The sequence below is a fragment of the Pangasianodon hypophthalmus genome, chromosome 2, assembly GCF_027358585.1.
Source record: "Pangasianodon hypophthalmus isolate fPanHyp1 chromosome 2, fPanHyp1.pri, whole genome shotgun sequence".
NCBI classification, from domain to species: domain Eukaryota; kingdom Metazoa; phylum Chordata; class Actinopteri; order Siluriformes; family Pangasiidae; genus Pangasianodon; species Pangasianodon hypophthalmus.
This window is the reverse complement of record NC_069711.1, coordinates 32,630,731-32,651,514: the sequence shown is the minus strand read 5'-3', so window position 1 is coordinate 32,651,514 and position 20,784 is coordinate 32,630,731. Positions and strand designations below refer to the sequence as shown.

General features: G+C 42.8%; 1 protein-coding gene across 12 annotated transcripts in view; it reads right to left on the bottom strand.

The window, feature by feature from the left end:
- The window catches only part of baz2ba (bromodomain adjacent to zinc finger domain, 2Ba), a 92,296-nt gene extending 72,770 nt beyond the window's left edge, over window positions 1-19,526 (bottom strand). For 9 of the 12 annotated variants that reach the window (XM_026933108.3, XM_026933113.3, XM_026933110.3 and 6 more), the window contains exons 1-2: window positions 19,174-19,525; window positions 3,063-3,106 (exon numbers count right to left, since the gene is read on the bottom strand). The gene's annotated coding sequence lies outside the window, so the exon portion shown is untranslated. Of the gene's footprint in view, window positions 1-3,062; window positions 3,107-19,173 lie in introns of all 12 variants that reach the window. The other 3 variants (XM_026933114.3, XM_026933116.3, XM_026933109.3) reach the window with 2 other exon arrangements.
- Window positions 19,527-20,784: the final 1,258 nt, after the last annotated feature.

Sequence of the window (20,784 nt, the reverse complement as noted above, 5' to 3'; positions counted from 1 at the left end):
ACACTCAGCTCAGGCAGGCATCCATTACACATTTTGCTCTTTCTCTCTTTCTCTTTCTCTCTCTTTCTCTCTCTCTCTCTCACACACACACAGACACACACACACACACACACACACACACACACTCACAGAGCCAGGCATCCATTACACTTCTCAAACAACCTGTGTGTTTTGCCTCAAAGAATACAAATACACACAGACACACTCTATTCCACACACACACATACACACACACATCCTGCACAGCATCAGCAGTAAAACCAGGCTCCAGTTCCATCATTCTTGCTCCAAATCTCCTCAGCAGGAAACACACACACACACACACGCACACACACACACACACACACAGAGCTGTCCTTGAAAAAGAGAGAGCAGCACTTCCCACATCTGTTCTTTTAGCCATCCTCCTTGAATTTTTTTTCGACACTCCACTTCCTCATTTCCTGCTCCTTCGCCACTTCGATTTTCAAGGCCGCTGTGGGCGGGGCTTAATTTTCTTTTTTCCACCATGGCCCAAATGGGGAACATGGGAGGAAGCGTGGACGATTACACACGCTCATGTGCGAGTGAGTTAAAGCCAGACTGAAGTTTATTTTTCCTCACGGGGACTTGTACTGAGGACGCATGCGTTAATGAACACAAAACTGCACTGGTATAAGAGGAACAAAACACTTCAGGGCATGCTGTTACAGGAAAATAATCCTAAAAGCTGAGTAATCATACACACAAATGCAGGCCATTCAAAAATGAGCAGGTGAAGCAGGTGGGTGTGGCTTGTATATCACGGGGGCATTTATAAATTTGCATATTCATATAACCTGGACTTCTTGACTAGAGTAAACCTGCTTCAGCTTTTGTGTATTTTTAGATGTTAATTTGTGCAGAAAGTGATTTATCAATTAATGCAGAAACAATTTTATGCTCTTCTAAACATTTTTTTACAAAGACAGAATGAGAAAAGCACAAAGGAAGATAAAAAGAAAATAGATTGAAATAGAGAAGACATCTGGAGAAGAAAAGAAGAGATGTTTAAAAAAAAAAAAACCAATACCACATAGTTTTACTCCCTGGCTCTTAAATCTGGGAAAAGGCCGGCCTCACACAGGACAGGATATTTTAAGAAACTGAGACGAGGGGAAAAAAAACAACAAACGACACTGTGGCTGTTTTCTCCGTTCTCCCCTCTGAGTCCTGAGAGAACGGCGCATCTGCTGAGGAAGACTCCGCTCCGTGGAGATCAACCTCGACTTTCCTGCTTCAACTTTCAGACCTCCCTCTGGGTGCCTCGCCGGCCCCGAGTCCTTTCTGCACTTTTTTTCCTCCATGAGAACCAGAAAACTGGCCGAGCGTGCGCTCCGAGTGACCGCCCCTCCCCACCCTGCTAAAAATGGCAAGTCATAATATGTAGGTTCGGACATCTTTAAACACATATTTAACGATTTATTAAAGACAAGGAAATCAGAAAAAATAGAGGAATCTGAAGTGATGTGATTATTAATAATCATAGGTACAGTCCTCAGATTTTTACAGACAGCTGCAAGAGGAAAAAATAGAGTCGCTCGTTGTTTTTTTATCGAACGCTAGAACAGGAGGACGCAGGCGAGAAAGGCAAGGAGAAAGGACAAAATGTCGCTCTGCGATGATGCCTCGTTCTTTCCTACAATTCTCAAAAGAAATCGATGCTCCATCGGGGCCTCCATTACCATTATTGATTGGGGTACGGTGGCCGAGGTGGACAGGAGCGGGCGTGATGTGTCTCAGTTCCTCACAAGAACACAGAGTCCTCAGAAAGGAAAATATATATATATATATGTACAGCGATCACACCCACAGCCACACAATCATATTTCACACGCCCGCATGAGTAAAATGCTATTAGAAGGTGGATAAATTTGAGTAGAAAAACAGACGAGAGCAAGAGAAAGTGCTGGAGGGAGAGAGAAAGAGGGAGAGAGAGAGCAGAACGGATGGAGGGAGGAAAGAAAAGAAAAGGACTGTCCTTGTGTTTCTGTCACTTTCTGCAACCACCAGGGACCGGGACAATGAAGCGGAGCAGCGACGGCTCGGCCTGGGTAACGGCACGTTCCTCGCCTTCTGCCGCACCATTCATTGCCAGATTAAAGAGTTTTAGAAAGAGTTTGAAAAATCACCCAAAAAATGTTATCATTTTTTATTAAGTATCAGTCAAACATCAAGTGTCACTTAAGCTTTATACAGAACAGATTTTTTTTTTTTAGCGTAATTTTTACCAGATCTCATGTCTGTGATTTTAGCTCCGTCTGAATCACGTCATGGAAAGATTGCGCTGTGTTTTATTTTGTAGAAAACAAGCAGATATAAGCAGACATGTTGGTAACGATTGTGTTATTTATCTGTGAAAAAAAGAGGTTTTGCCCTTTTCCTTCACTCTAGGAAGCCCTCTCTGTCTTATCTATCATCGCACGCCGAAATAAAATAAATCACAATGAAATATAGACATTTCAAAGAAGCGACACTTCCAGGAATTTTGGGAAAGCCATTGAGCTGTTGAGTAACATGACTTGTTATGGTCATGTGACCTACTAATGAGTACATGCAACAATGATAATAAAATTCAAAGCAAATCAGCGTGTACTAAAATGAGGGGTGTGTGCATACATCATGAAGACACGCCCATCGTATATATCCTGTATGAACAAACAACATTACTAAACACACAAAACCCACACACAGACACACACACACACTGACACACAGACACACAAACACACACGTGTCCAGAAACCTAATCCAGCTCAGATGCTCACTTCTCAGCACACGTTATCATGTTTCTGTTTAAATTCAGTGTATTCTTATTGCATTTATTTTATTCCACATGCTCACATGAATATTTTGGTATATTTTTTGCGAGCACCACCACAGTGTACGTAAGTCTTGATACAACATGCAATAATAAACAAATCGACATCCTCGTGAAAAAGGGATGAGCAGACACACACCACACGCGAACAAGAAAGACGGCATACATCCGAAAAAATAAAATAAAATAAAAGTTGTTTTTGTGATTAAAAACCGGTACTCACTGTGTGGGAGTGTCCTCAACTCTGTAACATCACTGCTCTTCCACCTGAGAGAGACACACACACATACACACACAGTTTTAGTTTAGTTCTCATGTTGGATGATCACATGACACGACGTGCCTGAGACAAAAGGAGTTAAATATACAGAGGCCTTTAGCCTGAAGGGAGTGAACTGGCAAAAACAAGTTTCGCCTTTGTGGTCAAACCGTGAAAAACCATGATGTTTGCACCCAGACCTTGTGGCTGGCATGGGCTCCACACACACACGCACACATACACACACATATACACACATCCACATGCCCACACATGTGGGGCTAAACACACACACATTCGCACTCCCAGTTCCATTTTTTTCCTGTTAAACCTGTTGGAATTATAGTCAGCCTTTAAGTCTCCGGGTGTGTGGGATGATTTTTCCTAGTGCACATGCCGAGAGAACCGGCCCTCTCCGGTTTTCTCACGGCCTTAACTCTCTCTCTCTCTCTCTTTCTCTCTCTGTTTGTGTGTGTGTATTTATCACGCAATGTGTGTGTTTATCAGAGAACAGATACATTTTCCAATCTCCACAATCAGCATGAACCGCAGAAACATACACACACACACAAACACACACACAGCCCATGAGCGAAAGGCCACAAAAAAAATACACGGCGCACACCCAAAACAGAAAAACCAAACCGCAAACAAAACAGCATACAGACTGAGTCAGTTCCTCTTTTTTGTGCATTACAAATAAAGTGCTGGAAATTTTGCCACCAGAGAGCTGGAACTGTGCTTTTGGGAATTGACGGGATTTGGGGGGGAGGGGCTAAAAACACTGCTTGTTGCTGATTGGTTACAGCTACAATGTTACACAGGATACGCACTAGATTTTCGTTTGGAGTTTGTTTGAGAAACTTCAAGCTTTCAAGAGATCATGGATTCGACTCACAAGCCCAAGAGAGCCTAATCAAAGTGACGCTGACCAATCGTAGATGTCCGTAAGGTCATGGATGAGGAAGAGGGCAGTTAGCGTTTTTTTTTTTTTCCCAAGGTATGTAGCATGAGCATCTTCATGAGTCTCGAAGGAAACTCGTGTTAGTCCAAGACTGAAATATTAAAAAGGATTCCAAAAGAGTCAGAATGAAGCCAGATTAGATTAGACATAGAAAGAAATCGCAGTGCATTCTGTCATAACGTTATACACGGAAACGTCGACGTGGCCATTTTTATCCTCGTCTCACATGAAGGTGAACCAGACTGCTCCGGTTTGGCCCAGTTCTTGTTTGTGAAACTTTTCAGGAGGACGTGTGCAGAATCTGCATCTCTCCATACACACTGCACTGTTTAATCATGTGACAGGATGCTTGTGCTTAATCCTGGACGAGATAGTCCTCGCTGCGCAAGTCTACGAGAGGGTGGAGCTGGACCTGATCCAGCTCCTCCTATAACAATAACCCCTAACCCATGTACATCACAGAATACACACACACACACACACACACGCACACATACACGCGCACACACACACACTCTTACACGTGTCCAGCCTGAAACAGTTGTCTCCACTGCCTGGACTTTTGGTTCTGCAGCTTATTTTGTGCTGTTTAAATTGCATCAATTCAGTTTCAATTTATTTATATAATGTCACAGAGCAGATTTTCAACGCTGCTGGTTTGAGTCTTGCATTAAAATGCTATTTTTTATTTTACAGTCCATGAATAAAATTAGATACGACAAGAGGAACGATTCGATTAAATACTGCACTAAACTAAACACTACAGCTAATAAAAAGCATTGTTTATTACCTGACCTATCATAACCCCTCGTCTATGACTCTGTGCTACGTATAGACGATGAAGGATTCAACTCTGGATGATAAAATGTATTCGCAAAGCCTAGGGGCAAAAAATAAAATTAGCCCCCCAGAGGAGTGCTAATGCACTGGACCCCCTACTTTGGACCATTTTTCGTTCCCTTGCGCTCCATGTGTATTCAACCCCTTTTTTATTTTCATCATCTTTGTGCATCTTTGTGAAGATGTCTAACACCGGCTACACATTCAGACAAATCCACCTGCAGCTAATTGCAGTTTAGTGGAGGACACATTTAAAAAAAAAAAAAAAATTAACACAATTTTTAAAAATGTGAGAGAAATGAAACTGGTTAAATATGAAGAAAGCCCCGAGGCTGGAGGAAGTATTTCAGTTTCGGAACACGTCTGGCTTTGTGGTCAAACTGTGAAGATTATGCGGGGAAAGAACAACACACTATACTGCACTCGCTTGTTACGTCTGCGATATCGTGGAGCTACGAATTTTTTTAAAAATCGAGCCTGAAAGAGGACTGCGCACGCGAAATGGACACCGAGGACACCCATAGCATTGTTGGAGCCGACGCTGCTGAGAGGACTACAGCGGCGTCGGCCGTAATGACAGCTCTGATGTGGAGATAATGGCAGGCGCATCAGCGATGCCGATCATCCTATACATGCTGAACGTCCACACGCAGGGTTGATTACAGCGTCTCACGCCTTCTTCTTCTGAGACACACTCAGAGTTGCAGCAGTTCACTCTTCTCCATTTCCATCTCCATCGAAAAAAGCGACCTGACAGTACATTTTTTATTTCTGTGGCCCGAGGGAAAGGAATTTAGATGAAATGATGATGCTGTTGGCCAGAGGGCAAACCGTGCTCGCGCACGCATACGTAGCAAGCGCGTACACATGCTGAAGTCGGGTGATTCTTCGGGGAGGCTCGAGGCAGCCATCTTATCCAAGCCTTTGGAGAAAAACAGGCAAGTCCTGACAATTCAAGCGTCCCGGCGCAGGAAACCGAACCCCAAACAGCAGTGATTCATCTTCTCGTCAGATTATTTCACTGCACAAAGCCTGCCGCTCCTCTGCTTCCTCTTTCTCTGTCTCGAGTGTGTCTCGAGGCCTGCAGGCCTGTCTCTTGTCACCTCAGCTGCAACTGAAAAGCAAAAATGTGCGTTTCTTGTTGGTGAAACGAAAACACACTCAGCTTTTTTTTGTTCCTGTTGATTCTTAGACCTATAATTGTCTTCTTTCATAGTTTAGTCATTAGGAGTTGGTGGCCGGAGGAGTGTGCGAGAAGGAGAAAAGGGGGCCTTAAAAGAGGATCCAGCCATTTCTCATCTCTGTAAACACTTCCTCTAAAATGGCCACCAGATAATTAGCCCCATCTGAGAGCAGCTCCGGCCTCAGCCGCCTGCTCTGCGGCTCATCACTCACACGCTAACAGGAGAGAGGCGACACACACACACGCGTCTCCCCCCCCCCCCCCCCCCCTTCTTCTTCTCTCAAACACCCTCACCCTCACCACACACTCTCTGTCCTCGGCTGAATGAAGGATGAACGTGGTGCCACGGCGGCGATTTTTCTGCGCGCGTGTGGGAGAGGAGGCAGCACCCTGAGCTGGGACGACGCGGCTGGATTAATATTCCTCTCATTTCCGCGTCTTCACTTTCCCCCCCTTACCTTTGAAGTTCTGTGCAAATGAACACCAGATGCAAGCAGGGGAGGAGAGAAAGCACGAGAAAGAGCGAGAAAGAGGATCCACAGAGGTGGCTCCACATGTGAGAGCCATTTGTACTTCTTTTTTTTTTCTTTAAACAAAAAGCACAAACAGCGGCGTGGCCAGCCGCCTGCCTCTGCACAACATCTGGAACGCGTTTCACGCACAAACCCGAATGTGAAACACATCACAGCAAACAAATAAACTAGATAATGAAGGACTCACTTAAGGTTTTCCGGCTGAGGGAATGAGTCTGGAAAACTGGGAGCCACACACACACACACACACACACACACACAGTTCAATCATAATCAGCAGCATATCCTTTCAATTATAGGAAAACCTCAGTATTTTTCAACATCATCTGTATGCAGTTGGATTCTGATTGGTCAGAAGGTGTTGATTAATTTTCTATAACAGCAGCACTGACAGTAGATAGTAATACGGACGTCGTAATACGTTATCGTTTCTATAGTAACAGCTCATTCACAGGGACTTGTACGGCGGACGCTCCACATAAACGGATGAGAGTATCGCTGATATGGTGAAGTTTTCTGTAAGGAGATGTTTATTTAACATTTATGGAAGGAGTCTCCAGGGTCCGAGGTAAAGCTGTAAGTTTGCCAACATCTTCAGGACGGAGGAGTTCACACTTTTTGCGGTTTCTTGGTAACATGCCAAGCTGCCGGGCAGGAGGTTTTGGGAGTAAAGAAAGAGAGGCTGGTGAGGGAACGACTGGGAAAACAATCAACTTCGGAGCCTGGAACTGTGTTTCACCACAACATTCTGTTGTTGATTATTTTCCTATAACAGCACGTATTGAAGTGTTTTATTCCTTACTTAGAAATTTAAGCTTTAAATATAACTGGTGTGTCGTAATCACACATTCGCTAAAGAAGCGATGGAGGCTTTAGCGTCAGGCTTCGTCAGTCCGCAGCGAGGAGAAGAGCTCCGTGCAACCAAACAGGCCTTGAGATTTCACCGTGTGAAGGTCAACCCCGCTGCCTACGCAGCTGTCGTGCCTCACACACACACACACACAGAAACATAGGCACACACAGGAGACTGAACCTTTCGTCCGTCATCAAGGCAATCCACGCCTCCATCACCCTGCCAGTTACCATGGCGAAAAATCCCCCTCTTTTTAAAAACGAACAGTCTCAAGCAAACAGTGAACGCTGGGACGACGACGTCCTCGGGGGCTTAACATGGACGCATAAGCAGCTGTGATCGATGAGTGTCGGTTTTCCGGGCTTGTGCGTTTCGTTTGAAAGTAGCGAAGCGCTATTTCGAAGAAAAATCAAGCGTTTTAGCGTCAACGTGCAGAAGTGAAGCAGTACAGCGTTCAGGCATGAGCCGAGGTGTTGGCATGCTGTAGGGCAGGAGGTCACGACCCTGCACCTAGACAGCACACTTTCTCCACAGTGTAACACAAACCCTAACCTGATGCAGCAATCGATGAACGCCGGAAGCTCTCGGAACTCAGAATCACGTCCTTTTCTACCTCTGTGCGTTCCCAGTCAGAGGTTACGAGATTTAGTCGATAAACCCCATAATACACTTCACCCTGTTCCTCTGAGCACCTGAGGGCATTTTCACACGTGGTCTGCACTCACGACTGATTCTGCCCCCCGGGGCTAAAAAAATGTTTGCGTTTGCGTTCACACAGTAGAATTCCTTTCGAGCCGTGGCTCGATCCGAGCAATCTTATACCTCACACTTCTGTGCATGCAGGTTTGCAAAATGTTCAGCGCTACGTTAAAACCTGCAGGCGTTTTCACACAACACGCTCGGGACGAGACGTGAGTTTTTCTCAGTGCTCTCAGTGCAAGCATTCCCACCACAAAGGCGAGCTGCATAGCTCCAGTGCCATGAAAGTCTGGTTTTATACATCAGCAACAATAACAAATCGTTTCCCAGCATCACAAAAGTAGAAACGAGAAGCAATATAACAAATTGAACCCATCACGTGACTTGATGTACATTGTACAACATAGGGATAGCTTCCAAGGGCCAGGGATCGGCTCTCTGGACTGGTCAAGGGCCCGAAAACGGCAGATTTCACTTCACCTATTGTCCCGAACGCTGCGCTCAAACGACGCTGAGTGCGAGGGAGAAAAAAAACGCAAGCCCCTGGAAAAAGGTTTTTGCTGCACTATCATGCTGTCTTGCCTGTTTTCACTGCTAGTTCGTTTGCGAGTTCAAAACAAAGCTTTATTTGCTTTTCGTGCCTTTTTTTTTTTTGGTTTGGACGTTTTCATGATGCAATGAGTTTCAACTGTACAAAATCGTTTGTGTCGTCTGACTCTGACTCTGGACTCTTGTTGGTTCTTATACAAGTTCTTTTGCATCACTGTTCATCCAAATGTACATTATTTGAAAAAAAAAAACGGTAGAACGTTAGTACTGTTAATACAGTTTATGGCTTAATAAAGCATTTTCTCTGACGTTTCTTCCTGCACTTAGGGTCTGAAGTTTGTATTTGCTGCCGTGTTAGCTGAAGAGCTGAAAGGCTGAAAATGAAACTAACTAACATTATATCCTGGTGTGTTCTCACTCTCGGTGCGCTTCTTTACGAAAGACAGAACACCGCGATCACACGCGGGTCTGAGAGTGTTTGACCGATGTGGTCTCGGTTCGCTTCCAATAGAATTCTAGTGAGAAAGCGATTTGACTCAGAATTGACTCAGGAAGTGACTCAACCTGCCGTGTGTTTTCAAGCTGTTAGTTGTTAAACTGAGCCAAAAGACAGAAAAACTTTTTATTCCAATACGATCTTCAATCTATGGTTTTTTTTTTTGTTTAAATTTGCGGTGTTACACCAAACCAAACGGCAAACGAAGCAGAAGTATCAATTTCGCTCTGACTCAGACTGGGCAAACAGACTAATAGGTGTGAAAGTGCCAGTAATGAACTGAACTACGGTTCACATAGACAAGAATCAACAGCTGTCATTGCTGGTGCATCAGTGGAGCGTTCATGTCGCTCCTTTAAGCACCTTCAGTTTGTCTTTTCTGGTCCGCTTAAAGGTGGTTATCAAACAGAAAACAAGCCGAAAGCACTAACGTCTCAGAAACTCGGCAAACTGAATAACAATGAGAAAGTGAGAAAGTGACCTTAGAATTGTGCTAAATACAAATTATTAATTATTTCACAAACCAAAGGTTGGTTTACAGAGAGCCCAATTACAAAAGTATGAAAAATAAATGGCATATTTGCTAATATTAAGAGCACAGTGAAACTAAAGGTCGGCGTTATTACGCTGAAAGGAAGAGGAGAGGAGGTATCACAGCACTGTGATTTTCTCTCTATTAAAAGCATTAAGGTTCTGATGTGTTCCTGTTAGTGCTGCACAATACATCATTCGTTAACAGTTACTGGAATACTGGCCTTTACGGTACGGAAACGCAAATAGGCGTATAAATCTGAAAGACACATTTAGGATGGACACGGCTTGGGGTCATAAAAAGTTCTATCGATTACCCTTTGGGGTCCAAAACTTTTTGGGAACTCTTACTGCTGTAATACAAACTATAGTTTTGAGGTGTTAGTGCAGAAGAGACGCAGCGTGTTGTTGCTGTAAGGCAGTATTGAGCTGGAGCACAGCGTGACGAGACTGTGACATGTGTCCTGAGAATGAGTGATGGATGGATGGATGGATGGATGGATAGATAGATAGATAGATGCTCTCCTCCCCTGAGCCGGATGAGATGAGCTCCCGACTTTCCTGAAAGACGCTGTTGCTCCTGCAGCATGCTTAAATTAGCCTGCTGCATGCTAACTCGCAGTAACACGGCATGTTTCCATCCTCACACACGCGAGATCGCACACAAACACGCAAGTGTACCTGAGAGTACTGCCTCAGTTGTTTTTTTTTTAACGCCTGCGCAGATCAAGTTGCACTCCTTACACCAACACTCCCCTCCTGTGATGGCTTTAATTATGGATAAGAACTACACACCGAGCTCACCGACAAGCGTCGCTCCTCACAATGCTGCATTGTTCGCGTTTTAAACTCGACCAGTCGCTGGTTTCAGCTTGGGTTTTGGTGTGAGACAGACAGAACTGAAATCACAGACACTCCAGCAAATCTAGTCTCACCCAAATACACCTTATATTACTTGTAACATTCATTCATTCATCTCCAGTATCCGTGATCTTGGATCCGGAGCCTGTTCTGGGAATACTGGGCACAAGGAGTGAGCATTCACCCCGCACAGGACGCCAGGATTCCACGCACACACATTCACACCTCGGGGGAAATTTAGAGAAGCCGGTGAAAACCCACACAGTCACTCTGCACAGACAGTAACCCGAGCTCAGGATCAAACCTGAAGCTCTGAGACAGCAATGTGACTAATTACAACATCATTCCAAGCGGGTTCGAATCCTGATGACAACACAGCCATCTGTAGCCGGGAGTCAAGAGAGGGGCGTACACCTTCTCTCTCCCCTAGCCAATCACAGGCATCTGTGAGCTCACGTATGAGGAAGAGGGCAGATAGCACTTTCTTCCGTGTGTGTTACGCCGCTCTATGACGCAGCATGAGCAGCAGATAAGATGCAGAGGTTGGCTTCGAAAAACTAGCAAGACCAAAATGGGGGGAAAAATGATTTGGCTACAAACTTCTATTACACGTTAATAACATCATACACCTAACTTGAACATGAACATCATACACCTAACTACATGAAATTCCTTACAAATAAGCGACTAACATGACTAAACATTCAACTTTTAATGTTTAAACATTACTGTTTAGTTTATGGCTATAAAGAAAACAGGTCAAGTTGAAGAGGTTATGTCTTGTTTTGCACTGCAGCTTCACATTACCATGAGCTCTGAACAGATGAGACGTCCGTTCTGAATTTAGACGCGAGGAGAATAAATGTACACAGCTCTGTCCGAACATCTTTAAACCTTCTGTTTACGTCATTGACTCTTTTACCAAAACATGTCAATACTTCACTAATCAGCCTAGAGAGGGTAATGAAATAAAAAAAAAAAAAATCTATAAAAGTCATAAGAAACGCCTTCCTTTCTAGATGAGCTGCCTTAAGCTAAATAATTTACATGAATGTATGTGATTGTTCACAACAAGCTACTTGTGGAGCAGCTGAACTACAGAATGCTATAGTATTTATAAAAAAGAAAGAAAAAGGAAGCAAATGTCAGACACCAAACTACATTTGGGTTAAAAGAGAAATTGTGCAAATTGGATTTTTCCCCCCTGAATGTTTCCTTTTAAAAGCTCTTTCTGTTATCTTGTGAATCTTAGTCATAGTCAGCTCTCATATTACAGACAAGTTCTACAGCTAAAGTTCTATTTATCGAGCAAAGAGAAAAGGAAAGCAGAAAGAAGAGAGAGAAGCTTTACACCTGAGTTTTGAAAAGCAAAGCACAGCTCAGATCTTCACTTCAGGCAGTAGAGATGATCTCGACTGTGCACACACACACACACACACACACACACACACTCAAAAATACATACACAAACCCACACCCATCACACAAATGGCATCCTTTGTGCTTTTTTCAGTTCTGTGGCCTAAACCACAGTGCTGAATAATTCTCAGACGTCACTCATTACACGACCAGCCATTTGTGTGTGCGTGTGTGTGAGATAACTCTGCAATGTCTGAAACCCATGGCCTAATCCGGGGTGTGTGGACTCCAGAAACAAGCCTGGATTACAGGCCCCTAATCCCAGCCTGTCAATCTGGACATCTTTTGTTTAAAGTGCAGCGCTAAAACGAGCTCGCTCGGGTTCGTGCTAATCCGCACGACGTGTGTTTACTCTTCAGAGCTTGGGTTTTACCTCCGGTTAGCCACACTCTACATAAAAATACACTCCTGTTTACTGCTGTGTGGCTCAACGCGGTACACACTTTGCACTAATCTGTCTGTCTTCTGTAAGGAAGTTTTTATGTGACATTTACGGAAGGAGTCTCCAGTGTCAGCACTTTGTAAGAGTCAGACGTAAAGCTGTAACTTTTTTACGACATCTTCAGGACAGAGAAGTTTACACTTTGCGGTTTCTCAGTTACATGACAAGCTTCAAGGAAGAGAAACTTTTTGTTTCACGGCACATTAAATGTGACTATAAACGGATAAAAAGTATGACTTCCTTTTTTTAAGAATTAAAAAAATCGTAACTGTTGGCAAACTGCTGTCGTATAAGAGGATTTCAGGCCGTGCTGATGGAAAATAATGGACTTCGGGGTGGTAACAGTGACTGCGCTGTATCACACCACCCAGTCGTTGATGATTTTCCTACAACAGCACATCCTGAAGTGTTTTACTTCTCATACGTATCAGTGTAATTCAATGGCCAAGACTTAAGTCATAGTTAAATGGACATGAAGTGCTTTTTTAAGTAGAATGTGTCATAATATCTCTCACTAATGGCGCAAAACAACACAAACAAATCACGATAGTGTTTCATGTTTATAGCTCTAATTTCACTCGGATCCCAGCTGGGACCTGAACATACTTCCTTCTTATATCATGCATCATCAAAGCATGACACAAACAGCGTGTTTCTATATACAGTGTAGGCTTAGAAAGATTCTCTGCACTTTGTTCTCTTCACGGTCATTTTGCGTTTGCTAGAAAATTAAAAATGCAAAAAAAAAAAAAAAAAACCTGGCTGAGACGCTCTCTGCAAGCGCAGCTAAAACGAAAAGCCTTTTGTGGCAGCAGTGACCAGATTTTAAATGCAGCTGGATCAATAAATAAGAGGGGGCTGTACAAGCACAATCTCAGAGTGTCTTCGAGCATCCCTCCGTGTGTGTGTGTGTGTGTGTGTGTGGATGGGAGTTGAGGGAGCAGAGGGAAAGGAGGGGGTCAAATACTGCACGTCCTGCAGACAGCTGTCTCAGTGCAGTAAATTCTGCTCATCTAAAAAGCGCCAGAAAAAAAATCCCATCTCATTTCTCTTCCTCCCGCTCTCTGTTTTTCCCCCCCTCCACACAGGAGGAGACGGCGTTCCTGCCGTTCCTGCAAGCCTCTGCTATTTCTGCTCAGGATGCAAATATAGCGATAAGCAGGCGAACAAATAGGCCAAACTACTGGCATTTCCAGCTCGGGCTCCATTATCTCAGCAGGGACTCTCGAGTGTGTGAGCGGCGTGGCCGACGCATGAGCAATATGATGGGAGGACAAACGGCACCGGAGAGACGTGAGAGCACCAAAACAAAAAGTCAAAGCACTCCTCCAAGCCTCATTTAGGAAAGGTAGGAGAGAGAAAGCAAAAAAAGACAGCAAATAAAAGTAGAACGACTGCCTTGTGTGTGAATGCGCGAGTGTGTGCGCGCTGACCAGAAAGTATGAGATCAGCATCACTGATTAACGAGATAGCACAAAAAAAAAGGGGATGAAAGGTGGTGAGAACTTGAGCTCGACACAAAAGACACAAACAAGGCTTGCTGTGCACAAATGCAAAACTTCCTCCAAAAAAAAGGAAAAGGAAAAAAAAACGAGAGACGTTACTGCAGCGTGCGTGCTGCTCGTTTAGCTCTCCTGCCGTTTTCTTCGGGGAAGAATCAACCTTTTCACCTTGTCTGTGAAAAAAACAAGAACCCAGGCTGCCTACACAAAAATAACCTTGGGTTTCGTCAAGGAGATTCTCACGTTGAATGATAAATAGAAGCCCAGGGGACGCCGGGGCGAGAAAGCAGCTAATTGCCTGCAACTGAAAGTCGGGCCCTTGCGCATCGCTCAGGTTGTTTTTTTTTTTTAGGAGAAAAAAAACACGAGGATGTGGTTGTGCACAAAAAGGAAGTTTAGTGAGCATGGTGTTTCTTCTGCACCCCTGGTCCTCGTTACCACGGACCTGAAGGTAACGAGGTGCGCGGTTCATGCTGCAATTATAGAATCTGCTTGTGACTTGCTCGAGTCCTTATGATAATGTGTGCGCTGGAAAAGTAAACAACACGACCTGCAAACTGCAGCTTCGTTTCGGGAACGGCGCATATCTGTATCTACATCTACATCTACAACTATATCTACATCTATAACTAGCTTTAAAATGAAAAACGAGTGAACAGGAGATGCAGAAACATTTAGCTACATACAAACGACTCGCTGACCTGCCATCGGTTATCGGCTGGATGGTATCGGGCAGTTAGTAGAACGATGTGTGACGGTTATTTTGCACAGCCGGAGGTCTGTCCGTTATTGCAATGCCGTGTAAAATAAATTAACACGTGTTTATCTTGCATTGAGGCACGCAAGAGAAAACCGATTCACATTCTCTCAGGTGAATAAGCTTATACTGTCGAATCCTGGATTCTGATTGGTCAAAAGGTGTTAAGCTCCTATACCAGTATGTGTTTATAATTAATGCACTTGTTCTGATAGCTTATCGTTTCCATAGTAACAAGTTCCTAGGGGTTAGTGCGGCAGACGCGCCACGTAACCTTCACCTAATGGCAAACTAATTAAACATGGGTCATGTTAATGAATAAAAACAGATCATTAATCATTGACATTTTCTGTAAGGAGGCTTGAAGCTGGAACTTGAAGTTTTCCGACATCTTCAGGACAAAGTTGTTTACTCATTTTGTAGTTTCTCGGTAAACTGCGTTCTTTTTTTTTGTGTGTGTGTTATTAACTTCGCGAGAAAGAAAAAGACAGTGAAATAACAACTGTTTACAGCTGCTATAATGTAAGAGATAACACGATCTCTGGACTTTCCACATCAATACATGTACCTATAAACAGATACAAAGTGTTCCTTTGGTGTTGGTGAATTTTTGTAGTATAAGATGAATAAAACACTTCAGGAAATGCTGTTATTGGAAACTCCACTTCATCACACCACCACGCTACCGTCATCGATCATCTTCCTGTTTAGTGTTTTATTCTATACATAACCCTAAAACGATCATACACACTGTGTAACTGATGATATCAGGGCATCATTAACACCGATTCAGTTGTTTACACCGATTGCTCAACGTCGATAATGCAAACTGAAGCTGTGTGCGCAAAAAGGAAAAGGGAAAAAGGAAAAAGCCCAGCAGCGCCGTGCTCTCACCCGTCTCTTCTGATCAGTTCTTGCTCTGTTGAGCACAACTCACTCCGCTTGGCCTAATTTTTGGTTTCTGTGCCTTAAATCTGTCGCTAGGTCCGTGTGCCAAGGTGGGCCTCGCCACATGGCGCAACCGTGTTAGCAAAAGATTTTGGTTTTGGTTCGTGGAGGTTCTTAAATCGCTGACCGCACTCGGTGTGCGTCTGTTTGTCGTTCTCTACAAGTTACAAGAACCTCAACTGTGCACTGTGACTCGGGCTATCAAACAAACACACACATATATACACACACACACACACACACACTCAACCAGGCGGTTCAACGGCTTTCTCAGTGCAGATCTTTTCTAACAGACTCCTCTTATCACGACTCCAGGATTAGATGACCATGCATATTGGATTGTTTACCCCGTAACCAAGCAAAGTTACCATTTGCACGTCTTCTACGACCTACGTTTTTTTGCGTTAATCAGCTTACTAACCAGGATTTGTTTGCTGCAACCTTCGAGCTAATTCCTAGGGTTGTGAGGGCGTCTTCTTTCTCGCAAAGGCCTAACTTTATCCGTATCCTGACAGGAAAACAACATCCTGCTCTGAATGTGCGAGGCAGACACTCCAACTCTTAGGCGAGACTGACAGTTTTTTCTTTCTTTCCTTTTTTTTTTTTTTTTTTTTTTTTATGTCCGCCACAGCCAGAGACATTTCGTGGCTTTGGGTGTGCTTCACAGAGCACAGTATGAGATCTCTTCAAACCCCAACAGCACAAACAGGTCCTGACAGATTTGTTCTCCCTAATTCGCAGTAAAGGAAACAGCACAAGTGTATTAGAGGTCTTCTTTCTGTGTGCTCAGCTGCGACACACACTCACACTCACTCACTCACACTCACACACACACACACACACACACACCCAAAGAAAAAGCCAACAATAGACACATTTCTAATGGAAGAGGAGAGTGGGTGAGACTGTTCCGTTTCAATTCACTGATACCGCTAATGGCTTCTTAGCGGTTCCATGAAATCAAGCAGCTGTCAAGTCGATGCATCAGGAGCAGGAGGAGGAAGAGGCGGCATTCCCACAAGAGAAAAGCATCGCGTCAGGATGTTTGCCTCAACATCTGCTCCCCTGCACTCACAGCTTTTTTTTTTCTTTCACAGCAGCACACATCCAGACAAAGAAACGGAAGAGCAAACAGCTCACCTCCACATCTGATGCATAAATTCTGTTAAAACAGCGCTTTTTTAAAAGGATCCGTCCGGACCCGTGTTATCGGATCGGTACTATCCCTCGACCCCTGACTAGCAACGTGACACGATTGTGTTTTTAATGAGCCGCACATGAAGAAGGAACGTTCCCATGAGCTGATCATATGATCACGTTACAAGCATCAAGTTCACAAAGTCTGAAAAAGAAGCATGGGCACAACACATCAACTTCCTGTTCAACGTCCTTCTAACTTTAACACAGCTTTAATAAGCAAAAAAAAACAAACAAACCATAAAAAAAGCGCCTACGTTAATCAGACTGATCAAAACTGAAGATAAAGTCAACGTGACATGAGATAAGATGCGTAAGAGGTTTCATGTGAGCGCGAATGTAAATCAGAACGCGTAAAATTATACTTCACATCTCTTTTGATCAGCTTTCTGGTCCCCCTGATCAAAAACCTGAAGGTAAACGAAATCATCATCATCATCATCATCATCATCAGTCAAATTCTATCAGCTTATATCACTGAGAGCTCGGGAAAGTAAAAAAATGACAAAAAGGACAGACCTGTAATGTAAATAATGAATCATCAGAGTATTAAAATAACATTCATCGCCTCCGCTTTGGCACTCGCTGCTGTATTTTACATATTTATTTATTTATCTTATTAAATAATAATGCTATGTAGTAATGGTCTGGAACATGTGTTCCCAGCATTAAAGATCTGCGTTCCTGCTTCTTACTCATCACATAAGTCATCTTTTTAAAATGCAATAACCATTACAGCCTGATTGTGTGATTCATCGATTCCCAAGAGACCAAAATAATAATAATTTAAAAAAAGGTTAATTTTCTAAATATAGTTGAGAACATATCAAAAAAAAAAAAAAAAAAGTAAGAAAGAAAAATAAAGAGCTGTTTTGGAGTTACTTAGTTATTTGTAATTGAATTATGAACAGTTGTATAGTTTGCTTAGTCAAAGCACGCTGTTATTATAATTATGATAATTATGCTGTTAAAACGTTTAAAACGTCTGTTACAAAATGACATCATCACGCAGGAGGTGGGGGGGGTGAAGGGGGGGGGGGGGGGGGTGAAATAAATAAACAGTTTAAAATGTAACGCTCGCGCGGTTCATGTCCACCTGTTCATTAAAATGTGATCTCTCACAAGTGATTCATCTGTTAAAAAAAAAATAGAAAAAGAAAGAAAAAAAGATTTTGAATTTCAAACAAACTCGTACGTCGAATAATATCGTCGTTTTTTTTTTCTCGTAAACTTGATATGACGTCACCGCCACAGCTTTAAGACGTTTCCTTCAATAAAAGAAACTTTTTTTTTTATTATTTAAAAAAAAGTGGTTTTTAAACAACCAACCAAAGATGCGACGGAGTTTCAAAAAAAAAATAAAAATTAAACCAAGATGGCGAGAGGCTTGTTGTTTAGAGGGCAGGGGAAAAATGGAGGATATTGTAATATACACAAAGGGGATAAATTTCAACAACTCGGCCAGGCGGCAGCTGCTTCTCTTTAAGGAAGCGACCAAGATAAGAGAGAGAGAGAGAGAGAGACAGAGAGAGAGAGAGAGAGAGAGAAACCCCCACACGGACTCACACCAAACCAACCGCCTCCAAGAGGACATTTTAATCGATGTAAAGTCGAAACAGTGATTATTTATCTCTTAAAACGAGACTATTTTGTTATCTTTGCGCGTCCTCAGTGAGGAGCAGTTAGCTTTCAGCCAGCATCTGAGAGAAGGACATTAAATAGACCAAAGGTAGCGTCGTTCAGCTCAGTTCACTTCAGCTCTCCTTCCTTCCTTCCTTCCTTCTTAAAAATCATACAATGTCAAAAAAATAGTGCCTTGTTACAATTTACGGTGAAACACCAAACGTTTTGTCCAGGCACAAAAACCAAATTCCTGCTTATCAAGTCACTTCCAACGTCCCTAACAACAACACCACCACCACCAACAACAACAACAACAACGGCGGCTGTTGCTAATTCGTAAAGTTGCGCTACGTCGTTATGTGGATTTAATTTTTTTTAAAAATGGACCGTTAAACCGTCGTTTCGCCATTTTCTTTCAGTTTTATTTTAAACCCTGAAACGCTTAAAAGGACGCACGCGGTCATGTTGAAAGAAAGTCGAGTTAGCTCCGTCGCTAAAGATACACTCTAACACACACACACACACACACACACACACACACACAGAGTAACAAACACGCACACATATACACACACACACACACCATGTAACAAATAACCGCTCTCTCGCTCGCTCGCGCGATTAGCACGTTTAGCTGCTTCTTCTTCTTCTTCTTCTTTTTAAATACTTTAAACTTACCGTCAGTTTTCGGACACTTAGCCAGTCGACGCTGTAACAAATCCACCTCGTCCTTCGAAGGAATACTTTTTAGATCACGGGTTTGGTGTTTTTTTCCTTCTTTTTTTTGTTGCGAGAGGCCGGCGTAGCAGGAGATGATGAAGAAGGGGGAATTGGGCAGTAATTGAGTCTCTCAGTGTGTGTGTGTGTGTGTGTGTGTGAGTGAGTGAGTGAGTGTGTGACTCAGTGTGAGTGTGTGTGTGTGTGTGTGTGTGTTAGTTACGGACGGCAGATTGAAGGAGACTCTCCTCTCAAAGGTTTTATTCCGCTTCACTTCAAGGAATCAAAGTGACGTCAGCTCGCCGGTTTCGCCGCTTCTTCCTCTTAAAAACACAAAACTTTGATTCTCAGATTAATTTAAAAAAAAAAAAAAAAAAAAAAGTCGAAAGAAGAAGTGAATTGTTGGCGGTGTTTTGGGGGAAAGCGCACATCTACATTTCAGTGTGTGTCAGTGAGATGAGACGCCTCATAACACAGACACGGCGGTTTGATTCGCAATGAATTGTGGACTGTAATTCTTCAAAAAAAACCTACACAATAAACAGCTGAGGTTCAGGATCTTCATCCAAGCCAGAACTGAATGAAAACCAGACCACAAAGGTCTTATCAGGATGATCATTTCAGACTTAAAGCATGGTGGAAAAAAAAAAAAAAAGTGCAGAAGATCACTTTAAGTGTCTTTTCAAGAAATAACAATAACTACAAAATAACAATGTGCTCTTGTGATTACTGATCAGGATTTTGGTTAAAAGTCAGATTTATAACGAAAAACAGTTGAAATCATGGAAATGTGATTAAAACAAAATGTTGGATTAAGAGTTAATCTGAATATTTAGGGCCATGTCATCAAATTTTTACCATTTTTTAACGTAAAAGCATGTCTCTACAAAACTGTAATACATCATCATCATCATCATCATGATTATAACCGCCATTATTTCTTTCATATTATCGTAATGGCGTTCAGCTCCGCTTGCCTTACGAAAGGTTTAACCCTTTTAGTTTGCACTTCACACTCGTTTATTGATCGGGATTTTGGTTAAATGTCAGATTTATAAGGAAAAACAGCTGATGTCATGGAAATGTGATTAAAACAAAATGTGGTTAACATGTTGGATTAAGAGCTAATCTGAACATTTAGGGCCATGTCATCAAATTTTTACCATTTTTGACATAAAAGCATGTCTGTACAAAACCGTAACTGTAATACATCATCATCATCATCGTGATTATAAACGCCATTATTTCTTTCATATTATCGTAATGGCGTTCAGCTCCGCTTGCCTTACGAAAGGTTTAACCCTTTTAGTTTGCACTTCAGAATCGTTTATTGATCGGGATTTTGGTTAAATGTGCGATTTTAGAAACGTCCCGCAGTTGCACTGCTAACGCATCGGGCCTCGTTTATCAACCTGGATATGAACGGATTCATTCGTAAATTGTTTGTACGAGCGTTTACGCAAGGGATTTGGTGTTCGTGCAAATCCTGTAATTTTGCAAAAACGTTCATATCCTACTCGTGCTCCTGAGTGCATGTAAATTTACACATGACTAATGTAAAAGTCGACTTGA